This window comes from Oryctolagus cuniculus, chromosome 9 (genome assembly GCF_051225735.1).
Source record: "Oryctolagus cuniculus isolate XC-2025 breed Fujian yellow rabbit chromosome 9, ASM5122573v1, whole genome shotgun sequence".
NCBI lineage: Eukaryota > Metazoa > Chordata > Mammalia > Lagomorpha > Leporidae > Oryctolagus > Oryctolagus cuniculus.
Window position 1 is genome coordinate 118,094,917 of NC_142875.1, and position 13,734 is coordinate 118,108,650.

General features: G+C 36.8%; 1 long non-coding RNA gene across 2 annotated transcripts in view; it reads left to right on the forward strand.

Moving 5' to 3' along the window:
- The window catches only part of LOC138843878 (uncharacterized), a 165,577-nt gene that overhangs the window by 68,043 nt on the left and 83,800 nt on the right, over positions 1-13,734 (forward strand). For both annotated transcript variants that reach the window (XR_011379012.2, XR_016213006.1), the window contains exon 3: positions 3,212-3,310. This is a non-coding gene — a long non-coding RNA (uncharacterized LOC138843878). The remainder of the gene's footprint in view (positions 1-3,211; positions 3,311-13,734) is intronic.

Genomic DNA, 13,734 nt, shown 5'->3' on the forward strand with positions numbered 1-13,734 from the left:
CAGCACGGTGCGCCAGCCGCAGCATGCCGGCCGCGGCGGCCATTGGAGGGTGAACCAACTGCAAAGGAAGACCTTTCTCTCTGTCTCTCTCTCTCTCACTGTCCACTCTGCCTGTCAAAAAAAAAAATGTATAGTATGTATAGTTAGGAATTGAAACTTTATGAAATGAAAACATAGATTTTTGTTAATCCTCAAATAGAATATGAAGGTATTGGTTTAAGTGAGCCTTGTAGTAATCATAGAAGGCTATTTGAGGTTCCTCACTGAGAATGCTATTTATCACCAGATATTAATCCTCCATAAATAGAAGTTTAATAATAAAACATCTAATGTGGAATTAATTTAAAAAATAAAGCATGTGCCACTTCTTTTGGACACTCTTCCAGTATATTTGTAGAATTCTGTGAAGATGTCAAGGAGACCCCCCCTTGGGCACATCTCAGGGAATGTCACCAATTCCTGAATAGTTTCACTGTAATAGAGTTTTCAGCACTTCTCCCCCTGGTGGCTAAGAGAAGGGCATTTGTATCCAAACTAAAATGAGATGTGTGTGGCTGAGACTGACAAATCTAATAAAGGGCCAATGCACAGTGCCTGCCAACGTCCACTTGGCAAGGACTCTGGATCCAAATAATACCATTTCCTAACATTGCCTGAGTGGGTATTTTTTCAAAGGTAGAGCAACATTACTATCCTGTCCTTCCATCTCAGTCACTTGCCTTTTTCTTCTGTCTTGAATAAGGGTAATAATCAGAAAAAATTAAAAAACGCATTTCGTTTTTAGCTTTCCAAGTATATAGTATTTATCCTGGTTGATGCAAGAATTCCTCAAACCTGGATAAGACTAAGATGTGTCCTCACGCATAGAGTGATGTAATAGCTTCTGACATGGAAAATAAGATTTCTCAAATTCCTGAAGTTTTCTTTCAGTGTATCAAGAACATTTGTAGATGAAGAGAAGGAAAAGTCAGCAATTCAGCCAGAAATGCCTGTCCTTATTTTTGCTTCCTTGGATTGCTACACATAAAATACAATGAATAAATGACAGTGAATGAGGTCAGAATTGGATTTTTGTGTCCACTTCTCACTTGAGACTCTAAGCTTTGCAAGGAACTCCTTACATGACCTTATGAGATAAATGTTGTTGTTCTTAATTTAAAAACAGACACATAGACATGAGAGATGTCCTCAAGGTTTTGCAGATGGCACCTGTGTTAGTCTCTGTTGCTCTATAACACAATTCCTGATGCTTGGTGATGTATAAAGAAAAGAGGTTTGTTTAGCCCACAGATCTAGAGATTCAAGATCATTGCACTGGCATCTGCTGAGCTCTGCTGGGCACCACTTATGATGATAATTAGTTGTGATCGCATCACACTGGTGAGATCATGTACAGAAACTAGCATTTGGTGAGATAGGAAGCAAGAGCCTTGGGGGTGGGGCTAGCTTACACTTTTCCTAACAACTCATTCTTGAGGTGACTAACTCAGTCCTTCAGGACCTAACCTGCAACCCAAAACAGCATTAACCCATTCGTAAGAGTGGAGTCTCCACTCCTCATCACTTTCCATGAGGCCACATTTAGATGGTTGACCATCTCAACACATCACAGTGAGGCCCAGCTTCCAGCACACGAACCACTGGGGGATGTACTCAACCCGTATCCAAAGCCATTGCTACACAAAACCTGAATTTGAACCCAGTTCACTTTATTAGCCATTGTTAACTGTAATGCCACACTGCCTCTTTGTACTACGTTATACACACAGCAGTGCTAAAATTTAAGAAAAGTTCATGGAATCAATGGAAATGCAATAATAAAATTTTAATACTGTACCTTTATGAAATAACTGAATTTCTTATATATTAGTTGATATGATACCAGAGTATATCACTTGCTAGGCTGGTTTAACAATGTATTCAAATCTAAATTTTTCTGAGTAGAAATGGAGATTTAAAATACAACTTGAAGGTCTATGTTATTAAAGGAAACTTTGAACTATAATTTTTCACAGTAAATTGTGAACTAAAAGCATTTTTCTCATGAATATTTTGAAAAGTTTAATAATTATTGATGATCATGAATAATAATATAATTCTGGTCTTAATTTATTAAATAACATAATTTTTATAATAGATTTATAATTTCCTCAGAGTTTCAGAAAGTAAATTTATTGCAACAGTAAAAGTGATTTTGAAACTCTTTTAAGTGGGGTACGTTGTTTACATTATAGGCATTCACTTAGAGATGGTATAAATATTTCATATTGTTTTGGGAGCCCAACTTTTTATGTATAGGTATATTTTAAGTCTTTCTGTCATGTAATCCCATCATTCAGCAGAATATAAACGCTCTCATCGAGGTGATACTTTTAGGTACTTGTCTCTTTGTTTACATATTTTAAAGGATTAATATTTCATAGCAGTTTATTTGAACTAAATGAGATATTCCTGACATTAACTTTTAAAACTTGATGGTTTAGTTCTCTTGTATTTACTTTTTGTAGACTTGGTGTCTCTAGTGCAAGGCTAGCTTTTGCTTGTAAAGGTATAGTGTTACCAATTAAATGATGTAGCTGTTCAAGTTATGTTAAACACTCTGGATTAAAATGCTCTCAGACAGTTAAGCAGTGGTTATAACTCACTGGAATTTGGACAAATAACCAGTTGTGTATGATCGTTACATGACTCATGATGGATCTGATTTTTAATCGATGAGATCTTGATTAGAAAATGAAGGTAACCTAGCTGTAAACATTCATGCGGAGTATAGAATCTGAGGGAGAAAAAGAAGTTAGAGCATATGGGATCCTAATTTCTCAGAGAAATGAGAGGAAGCCACATTTAACAGGGAAGAGTGATAAAAACGCAACAGTGACATCAGTTCTGTTACACAAGTTGTGAAACAGTCACATTTCTTTTTCACAGTCACTTTTCACTTTTTCACATGAAGTGAACGCTTTAAAAAATCTTTGATAAAAACAAATAAAAGTCATGGACAGTTCTATGTAACTTAATCAAATATACAGTATGTCCTTCTTCCTTAATTTATCTGTGTCTCACCTTTGTAGTTTTGCCTTTGTCCATAAAGATATTTTTTGTTATGATCAGTTACTTGCTATTTTGGCCAGGAGTGCCTTGTTTTGTTTCTAGATAACTGTGAGTATGTGCAAATGATGTCAAAACAAATGTTTGTGTTTTTATGTTTCAGGAAAATCTCCAAGAGTTGGAGTGGTGAATCCTGGTGTTGCCAATAATAGACATGTGACATAGTTGAACGTTTCATCATCTTCAATAAATCATCAGGATGGTAAGAATGATAAAGAATCCAGCAGATTGTTCAGTTTGTGCAAGTGCATTACAGACTACTGGATTGGATTTGCCTGCAGTTGACAGTTCTCAAGAGTTTTTTCTCAGAAGCAATCAGAATATGAGTGTTACCTTTCCAGAGTTGACTTAATGACTACGGCCATTAGAGATCCAAATGCTTTCTAACTGGCTGCAGTCGTTAAGTGGTTCCACGATGTGGCCTGAGATGGCTGTTAAATTCCAGCAGCTTAACTGAGGTCCTACCCATCAGTAAAGAGAAATGTTTGTTTCACAACAGTGTCCAGCCAGGCGAAGTTCAATGAGGAAGGAAGAAGGTGACAGGGAAAGCTGGGGATAAATGTACAATCTCTGCCAAAAAAACCCAACCTAAATTATCTAAATATACAAAATTTGATGGTGTAGTGTGGCTTCAAAAATACTGATATTCACATTTTCAATGGTAAAACTATGAGCATTTAGTTTTTTGTGCCAAGTGCTTTACCAAACAATTCATGTATCAGGAAAAACATTTATAATACATTATTTCTCACTAGATAAACTCTTGGAAATTTTAGAAAACAAGAAAGTAGCAAAATGTATTTTAAATTACCATGCTTTGAATATAATTAAATTTTATAGACGATTGCATTTCTAGAAAAGAACACATCATTTTCTATTCTTAAGGCATGATAGCTCTAAGAAGGCAGGGATTTTTGTCTGTTTATCTAACTGCTCACTATTATATTCTGTGTGCCTAGAATAATGACTGAAATAAAGTAGGGGAAAATAGGTATTTGTTTAATTATTCAAGACTGATCACATGATGCATTAAATTAGAATGAATGACCAATAAGTTATATTTCAACTTGTGAATTCTAAGTAAACTCCAACAAAAAGATTGCTTTTAATATTAAATGAAAACTACAAAAATTCATCAAATGTAGTAAATAAGATCAATTTTTCCTTGCTTACCCAATATTTTATTATGAAAAATCTATAAGGGGCAGTGCCGTGGTGTAGTAAGTTAAGCTTCTGTCTAAGGTACCAGCATCCCATATGCACACAGGTTCAAGTTCTGGCTACTCCACTTCTGATCCAGCTCCCTGCTACTGGCATAGGAAAGCAGCGGAAGATGGCCCAACTGCTTGGGGCCCTGCACACATGCGTGAGAGACCTGGAAGAAGCTCCGGGTTTCAGATCAGCCCAACTACAGCCCTTGAAGCGATTTGGGTAATGAACCAGCAGTTGGAAGACCACTCTCTGTCTCTCCCTCTCTCTGTCTGTAACTCTGCTTCTCAAATAAATGAATTAATACATCTTGGGGAAAAAAATCAGGAAGAGACTCTTCTATCTTAAAAAAAAAAAAACAAAAAGAAATAGCTATACAGAAGGAACAAGTTAAGGATAGATATTAAAAGCCTACTGAGAATGTAAAAATGTTGTCTAATAAAAGAGAAGCTCCTAAATTTCACCAAAGTAAGAAAAATGATTTGGGATAAGTAAAAAATTATTTGTAGCTAGTCACAGTGGAATATGTGGCCCAGCCTACAACACAGTAATGACACTGCAAATTTTTATGAAGTGTTTTCCCAGTTAAAGGAAAGCATAGAAATTTACTTCATTACTATGCTTGTCTTTTTACTTGCAAGTGACACTTTTTAATGAATAAGCAAAAGAATTGTGAAAAACTGCCAATATTTTATGTGTTTATATGATATGACTCATACATATGTAAAGATTTATTTTCTCAAAATACTCAATCAGAACAAAAGCATTGGAGGTAAGCTTTGAAAGCTGTAAAATATGGCTGAGTTGTACCTCTTCTTACGTATGGCTGTAACTGAGACGTATCTGGAAATGACTAATCTTCAGATAGCACATGACAGGCGAATCAAGTATTTGGCTGTTGAAGAACCCAAGTTTGAAATTATACATTTTGAAACATTGGCTTCTTTTTAAAATTTATTTGAGAGAGAAAGGGAAGGAAGGAAGAAGGAGGGTGAATAGGTGGGTAGGTTTGTTGGTTCACTCCCCAAATGCCTACAGCAGCGTTGGCTGGGTCACGCCAAAGCCAGCTGCCAGGAGCTGTATCTGGTTTTCCCACGTGTGTGTCAGGAACCCAACACAAGGAGCCATCACTTCCTATACCCCAGGGTCTGCATTTGCAGGAAGTTGGACTTTGGAGCAGAGCCAGGACTTGAACAAAGTTACTCCAATATGAGATGTGAGTATCCCAAATGACATCTCAACCACTGGGCCTAATGCTTGCCCCTATAATTCTTCAAAATGCTCTAAAAATTTCCATGCTGGTTTTAGAATTCTTTTTTATGAGCAGTAGATATATGTATCACAGAACCTTTCTCTTTGCTTTCAACAAAGAACAATTATTTCTTTTATTGTCAGATGAGAAGTATTTTAAATTTACCTGGAACAGAGAGAAAATACAATTGCAAACTAATCTCTAAAGCTTTACACATACACATAGCTTTTCCTCAAAAGAGAAGACTATATAATGAATTTTATTACTGTGGGGATGAGTCTATTAAGTGACACAGCATAGTCACTGAGTGCAAGGTTTTGTCTGTTTTGCTCACTTTATTCCCTGCACCTGCACTTTGATTAGATCTGAGTACATAGCAGGTGCTGAACGATGTTCTAGTGTATGAGCTATTGATTGAACAAATAAACAAATACATGGCCAATCATATCCCTGTGTAAGCCCAGAATTACAGATCATGGAAATTCTGCAGATTCTGACTTCATCTTTGAGTGTGTCAACATAATGAATTTTGGCATTTGATGTGTTAATGTGGTTTTGATAATAATTCTGAGAACTGACAATGTTTTGGGTTGGCCTGTTGTTACAGCAAAAAGAAATGACTCATTTTCATTCCACTTGTTTTTTAAGGAGTACTTAAAAAACACCATGGAGAAAAATAAAACTGGTATCTGGCATTGATGGATATTGGGAAATAATTGGAAAGCAAATTGATGAATTCAGAAAGGCTCCATGGTACCAGTAAAAGAATTGCACATAGATGGAGAGAAAGTAATGATTTACTAATCACATCTATAAAAAACTTACTGCTGTAGTTTCATATATTACCATAATTCACACTTTGGATTTTATCCTCTCCCTACTAATTTGTACTGCTCTGTTTTTAATTTGTTGCCATATCAACACTGTTGTTGTGAATGGCATTGGGGAAACTAACAATTTTATTAAAAGCTTCCAATTTCATTAGAATGATTAATGAATTTGAAGGATATTACTCTTAACTTTTTCATAAATCATTTGTTTTGTTTGAAGTCTTGGTGTAGAGTAATCACCGCTACCACTTTTTAAAAAAAGATTTATTTATTAAAAGGCGGAGTTACAGAGAGGCAGAAGGGGAGAGAGGGAGAGAAAGAGAGAGGGAGAGAAAGGGGGGGGGAGAAAGAGAGAGAGACAGAGAAGTCTTCGATCTGCTGGTTCACTCCCCAGTTGGCCACAACAGCCGGAGCTGCTCCGATCCCAAGCCAGGAGCAAGGAGCTTCTTCCAGGTCTCTCACGTGGATGCAGGGGCCCAAGCACTTGGACCATTTTTAACTGATTTCCCAGGCCATAGCAGAGAGCTAGATTGAAAGTGGAATAGCCAGGATTCAAAACGGAACCTGTAGGGGATGCCAGCACTACAGGCAGCAGCTTTATCTGCTACGCCCCAGTGCTAGCCCTACCACTACAACTTTTAAGCAGTTATAACTGTCTCACACATAAACTGAAATATAAGCATTAGAAATTGGGCCAGTGCTGCGGCTCACTAGGCTAATCCTCCGCCTGCGCCCTGGGTTCTAGTCCCAGTCGGGGTGCCGGATTCTGTCCCAGTTGCTCCTCTTCCAGTCCCACTCTCTGCTGTGGGCCGGGAGTGCAGTGGAGGATGGCCCAGGTCCTTGGGCCCTGCACCTGCATGGGAGACCAGGAGGAAGCACCTGGCTCCTGGCTTCGGATTCGCACAGCTCACTGGCTGTAGCGGCCATTTGGGGGGTGAACCAATGGAAAAGGAAGACCTTTCTTTCTGTCTCTCTCTCTCACTGTCTAACTCTGCATGTCAAAAAGAATTTTTTTAAAAAAGCATTAGAAATTAGTCCATTAGTAATCTTGGGAGTGGGAGTATGAACCTTGTCTTAAATTGATAGGAGAATCAAAGTTACAGGATAGAATTTAATGACCAATTAGAGAAAGCACCTTACAAATTCACCTTAAATGAAACCTAGTAAAATTGTGGTGCAACATTCTAGAAAATTATTCAGCACTAATTTATCAATGGATGCTTTGCCAGTTTGCCTAAGTTCTAATGGTTTATAAATTCTCTGTTAAGTTTATGATTGATTTATTTTTAATTTATTTGGGAGCCATGGGGGGAGAGCGAGCGAGCGATGGATCAAGCTCTCCCCTCACCTCCCCCAATCTCTGGCTGACTCTCCACATGGCTAGAAAAGCCATGGCTGGGAGCCAGGATCAATCCATGTGTCCCATATGGGTGGTGGGGGCCCAGTGACTTGAGCTGTCACCTGCTGCCTCCTAAGGTGCACATCAGCGGAAAGCTGGAATCAGGAGTAGAGTCAGGACTCAGACTCATATGGATATACTGATAGGGAATGTGGGCATCCGAAGTGCTTTCTTAACCACTAAACAATATGTTTGTCCCTCTAACTTAGTAGTGAAGCGCCTCTGCCCTTGTGTTCTTGCACTGTGCCTTTTTGTCTGGCTGCTTTTACTTTTATGCTTTTCAGACTTCAGTTTTTGAAGTAGTCGGCATATGCTGGTATTCGGTTTCTGGCTCTCTGGACACGCTGTTGTATGATTGAAGGTTTCTTCTCATGAATCCCTCCTTGGGGGACTCACTGCAGATGGAAGAGGACAAGTGTCATTCCTGCATCTTGTCACACTTCTCAGATGTTCATCTTCTCACATCAACCCACACACAATCCTATAATGCCTCCTAGGGATGGAGTGGAAGTTCCTTAACGCTTCCTCTGAGGCATTTATAATAGGATCAAGAGTCTCCTCACCAAGATCGCGTCTCATTTAATCTCCAGCAGCGTGGACCGTTCTCATTTCTGAAAGCACGCTGTTTTCTTTCTTTCACGTGTGGTTAAGAGCACTCTTCTGCCTGCTGGATGATGTGTCCCGTCTCTCAGGGAGCTGTCACTGCAGTATGGGTAATCCAGCTCCATGCTCCTTGGCCCCTTGTACTTACTCCCGTCAGAAAACTTGTCTGCTGTATTTGAATCATCTGTTCACTTCACTCCTGAATGACTTTAAATTTTTCAATGACAAAATGTGAGTCTTGTTCACTAATTTTTGTGTGGAGAAATGCTTAGCACAAAATAAGTAGCCAATATTTTGTCATGAATAAATGAAAAGGCAAGTATTTTGTCCTATTCAGCATTATATTACAGGCAATCAGGATACTAACATTTTCTGATTTCTTCAGATTTCTGTGGATTATTGTGTAAATTCTTAAGTTTATATAATGAAAGTAGTGTAATTCATTTTAAATTATGATTTAAAATATAAAATTCCTATAAATATTAGAAAATAATTCACTCATTATTATTAAATAGTTTACAATTGTAGATTGATATTTTGATTCTATATTTAAGAGACTATTTTCAAATTGTCAGCTGATGAGGAGTTCTCTAATATCTCTTAAATAACTAATTTTACTCTTTTACAGAGAAAGAAAATAGGTAGCATATTTTTGACATACTGGAATTTATCTTACGGTTTTAATGTCAGGCTAATATATAAACAAATATATATAAAGACCACATGCTTTAGTTAACTCCGTTTAAACATGTTCTTAAATGGAGTTTTATTGTAATTTCTTATATATTTTCTAAAAATTGGTTAAGAGCCAAGGAATGTATATTAAACTGAATAATTGCATCTGGCAGATTATTGCTAAGTACCAAGGACTCTTTTATGTATTTTGTTAAAGTATTCTTTTTTTTTGGTGCTTCATTTGCTTCATGTTAATATAATATTTATGCAAACAGAACGGATTTCACATAATTCATAGATGCAATTTGAGAATATGGTATTTCCTTCCTTCTTCCTCCTCTCTCTCCCCTCCTCTCTCCTCCTCCACTTCCCCTCTCCCTCCTTCCCTTCCCTGACTTCCTCCTCCCTTCCCTCTCTCTCCCCTCCCTCTTCCCCCTCCACTCTCTCTCTCCCCCCCTCCCTCCCTTTGTCCTTCCATCCCTTTAGTCTTTCATCCCTCCCCTCCCTCCCTCCTCCCTCTCTCCTCCTCTCCTTTCTCTCCCCCCTCCTCTCCCCACTTCTCTCCCCTTTTCTCCCCTCTCACTCTCTTCCTTTCCCTCTCTCTCCCCTTTCCCACCTCTCCTGCCCCCTCTTCGCCTCCTCTCTCCCATCTCTCCTCCTCCCTCCCCCTCCCCCTCTACCTCTGCTACCTTTTCTTCCACCTCTCACCTACCTCTTCCCCTCCTTTTGTTTTCTTCTCCCCTTCCCTCCCACTCTCTCTCTTCTTCTCCCTCTCCCCTTCCTCTCCCCCTCCTCCCCTCCCCTTTTCCCTCTCCTTTTCTCCCTCTCCCTCTTCCTTCTCCTTTCCTTGTGCTCTCTCATCCTTCCTCTTTTCCCTTCACCATTTTCTCTTTCCTTCTTTATTTTTTAGTTTTTGAGATACATATTTTTAATTATCATTGCAGTAAAGAGCTTAATACTCTAGTAAACAAGGAGGTCAATAAATAAAAATAAAAAACAAACTATCAGTAGTAAAATAATATAGGCTAGGGCTCTAAATAATAATTAAATGGAAAGATGACCATTTTGCTCATTTACAGTACATTTTAAAATAATCACAGATTATTAAAGCATTCTTAACCATTGGTTTGGCAAAGGTACAAAGCAAAGTTGGAAAAAATATTTTACAGCATATTTTTTGCTATTTTTTAAAAATACTTTTATTTTTAAATTTTAGCTCATGTATATAAGAAAAAGTAAATACTCTTTTTTTGTGTTCAGCTTATTTCACTCAGCATGTTGTCCTCCAGTTGTATCCACTTTGATGAATATGGTAGAATTTCAGTCCTTTTTGTAGCTGAGTAGTACTTCATTGTGTGTGCTTGTATGTGTGCATAATATTTTCTTTGTTGAATGATGGAAACCTTATTTTATCCCATAATTGTGAACAGTGCTGCTAAAACATGGTGGTGCAGGTATTTGATACAAAGTACCATGTCTTTATTGGTATATACTTAGGTGTGGGATTGCTGGAATAAGTGACAAGTCTATTTCTAGTTTTTTAAGAGATATTCATAATTTTTTCCACAGTGGCTGTATTAATTTACATCCCCATCTACTGTACATAAGTGTTCCCCTTTCTGTTCATCCTCACCAGCCTTTGTTACTCTCTGTCTTTTGGATAACAGCCATTCAGATGAGAGTGAGTTTTGATTTGTGTTTTGCTGATGTTTAGTGTTGTTGAGCATTCTTCTAATTGTTGGCCATTTGTATTTCTTCTCTTTTGAACTGTCAAAGTCCTTTGCTCATTTTGTAACCGGCTTGACTGTTTTATGTCGTTGAATTTTTAAGTTGCTGATACATTCTGGATGTTAATCCTTTGTCTGAGGAGGTACCTGGTGAATAATTTTTTCATTCTGTCGGATGTCTCTTCACTCTATTGATCATTTCTTTTTGCTTTGTGCAAGTTTCTGAGTTTTATGTAATATCAGTTGTTTAGTTTTATTTTGTTGCTTGTGCTTTGGTTGTCTTGTCCAAGAAGTTGCCACCTATACCAATGTCGAGGAGTGTTTTCCTTACATTTTCTTCCAACAACCTGATAGTCTCATATCTTAAATTTAAGTTTTTGATCCATTGTGAGTTGATTTTTATATGGTGAGAGGTATGTATCTAACTTTACTCTTCTACATATATAGATCCAGTTTTGCCAGCATTATTTGTTGAATAGATTATCCTTATTCCAATGTATGGTGTGGGTAATTTTGTCAAAAATCAGTTGGCTCTATGTATACGGATTAATTTCTGGATTAATTCTGGGTGCTCTGTTCCAATGATCTATGTAACAGTACCATGTTGTTTTAATTATAATAGCATAATAATAGCTTTGAATTCAGGTATTGTGATACCTCCAGTTTGATTTTTTTTCCCCTCATGGTCACTTTGCTTTTTGGTATCTTTCGTGATTCCATATGAACTTTAGGATTGATTTTTCTAGTTTGATAAATAATACCATTGTTATTTTTTATAAGGATCACATTGACTCTGTGGTTTTCTGTAGGTGGTATGCACATTTTAATGACATTGGTTCTTCTAATCCATGAAGAAAGAATATTTTTACTTTGTGTGTCCTTGCTGATTTCTTTGATGAATGTTTTCTAATTTTTGTTGTAGAGATCTTTAATTTCTCTAGTTAAATGTAATCCTAAATATGTCATTATTTTTGTGGTTATTGTGAATGGGATGTCTTAATTTTTATTGAGTGAATTCATCTTTAGTATATAAAAAAGCTACGCTTTTGTTTATTTTGTAGCCTAAAACTTTATGAGTTTTAACAGCTCTTTGATGGAGTGTTCAGGTTTTTCATGCACATCATTATTTCACCTGCAAACATGGATATTTTGAATTTCTCTTTTCTTATTTGATACCACTGATTTCTTTCTCCTCCTTAATGGGTCTTGCTAATAATTCCAGTACTAGAATGAATAAGAGTGGTAAAAGTAGATATCCTTGTCTCCTTCCAGATCAGGGGGGAAATACTTTCACCTTCTCTCCATTCAGTATTATATTAGGTATTGGTTTGCCATACCTTGCCTTTAAGGCTTTGAGTTACGTTTGTTTTTAACTAATTTGTGGAGAGTTTTTCTCGTGAAGGGTGTTGAACTTTATCATATGCTTTCTCTGCATCTATTGAAATGATCCTATGGCTTCTGTTCTTCCTTCTGTTGATGTGATTTATGACATTTATTGGTTCACGAATATTAACATCCTTGCATCTCTTGGGTAAGTTCTGCTTTATAGGGATGTAAGATCTTATTCAGCGGTTTTGGAGTTGGTTTACTAGCATTTTGTTCAGAATCTCTGCATATATCCTCATCAAGGATACAGATCTGTAGTTTACTACTTGTGATAGGTCATCAATCAGTTTGTTTATCAGAGTGATATTGCCTCATCAAAAGACTGTGGCCAAGTTCTATCCTGTTCAATATTTTGGAGTGAACTAACAAATCTGGATAACACTCAGGAATCTGCATTGTAAAATTTGCACAAATGATTGTTATGAAATATAGCAATGAGAAGCATTTGTCTTTTTTTGGAGGCTAGGGACTAAGTTAATAAAAACTTGATGCAGTGAATAAAAAAGTACTGACGTTACTTCCTCTTTAAATGTTTTTTTTAGAATTCAGTATTAAAGTTACCAGTAACTTGTTTTTTCCTTGATGGCAGAGCTCCAATGTCATTACAGCTCAAATATCATTGCTTCTCCAATATCATTGCTTGCTATGGGTTTGTTTAGATTGTGTAGATCTTCCTGATAGACTATAGGTATCCAGAAATTTATCCGTTCTTTAAAGTTTTCCATAGCTTTTCATTGCAGTTTCTTATGACTCCTTGTATTCTAGTGGTGTAACAATATTGAAACAAAATAAATGATCAAGAGATAAGTGAAATGAAGAGCTGGTATTTTGAATAAGTAAATAAAATTGATACACTATTGGCCCAGTTAACCAAAAAAGAGGGTGGAGCAATAAAATTAGAGATGAAAAAGGAGATTTTACAACAGATACTACAGAAATAAAAGCAATAATCAGGAATTACTACAAAGAGCTATATGCCAACAAATTGGAAAATCTAGAGGAAATAGATTTCTTGACACATACAATTTGCCAAAATTGAGGCATTTAGACATAAAAAACCTAAATAGACCAATAACCAAGATGGAGATTGAATCAGTGATAAGGAGCCTCAAAACAAATGAATAGGAATATATTTGATATGCTATAGACATTTAACTAATCAAATTCAACAGCACATCAGAAAGATCATTCACCCAGACTGCATGGAATTTATCTCTTGTTTGCAGAGGTGGTTCAACATATGAAAATCAATAAATGTGACACATCACATTAGTAAATAAAATAATTAAACCATATTATTAGCTCAATAGATTCAGAGAAAGCATTTGATGAAATACTACATCCTTTCATGATAAAAACTTCAAGCAAATTTGTTGTAGAAGGACAGATCAGGATTCCTACTTTCACCATTGCTATTCAGTATAATTCTGGAAGTTTTAGCCAGAGCCATTAGCTGAGAAAGAGAAATCAAAGAGATTCAAATGGAAAAGGTGAAGGAAATTATCCTTGTTTGCAAATGACATAATCTTATGAATACAGGAACCA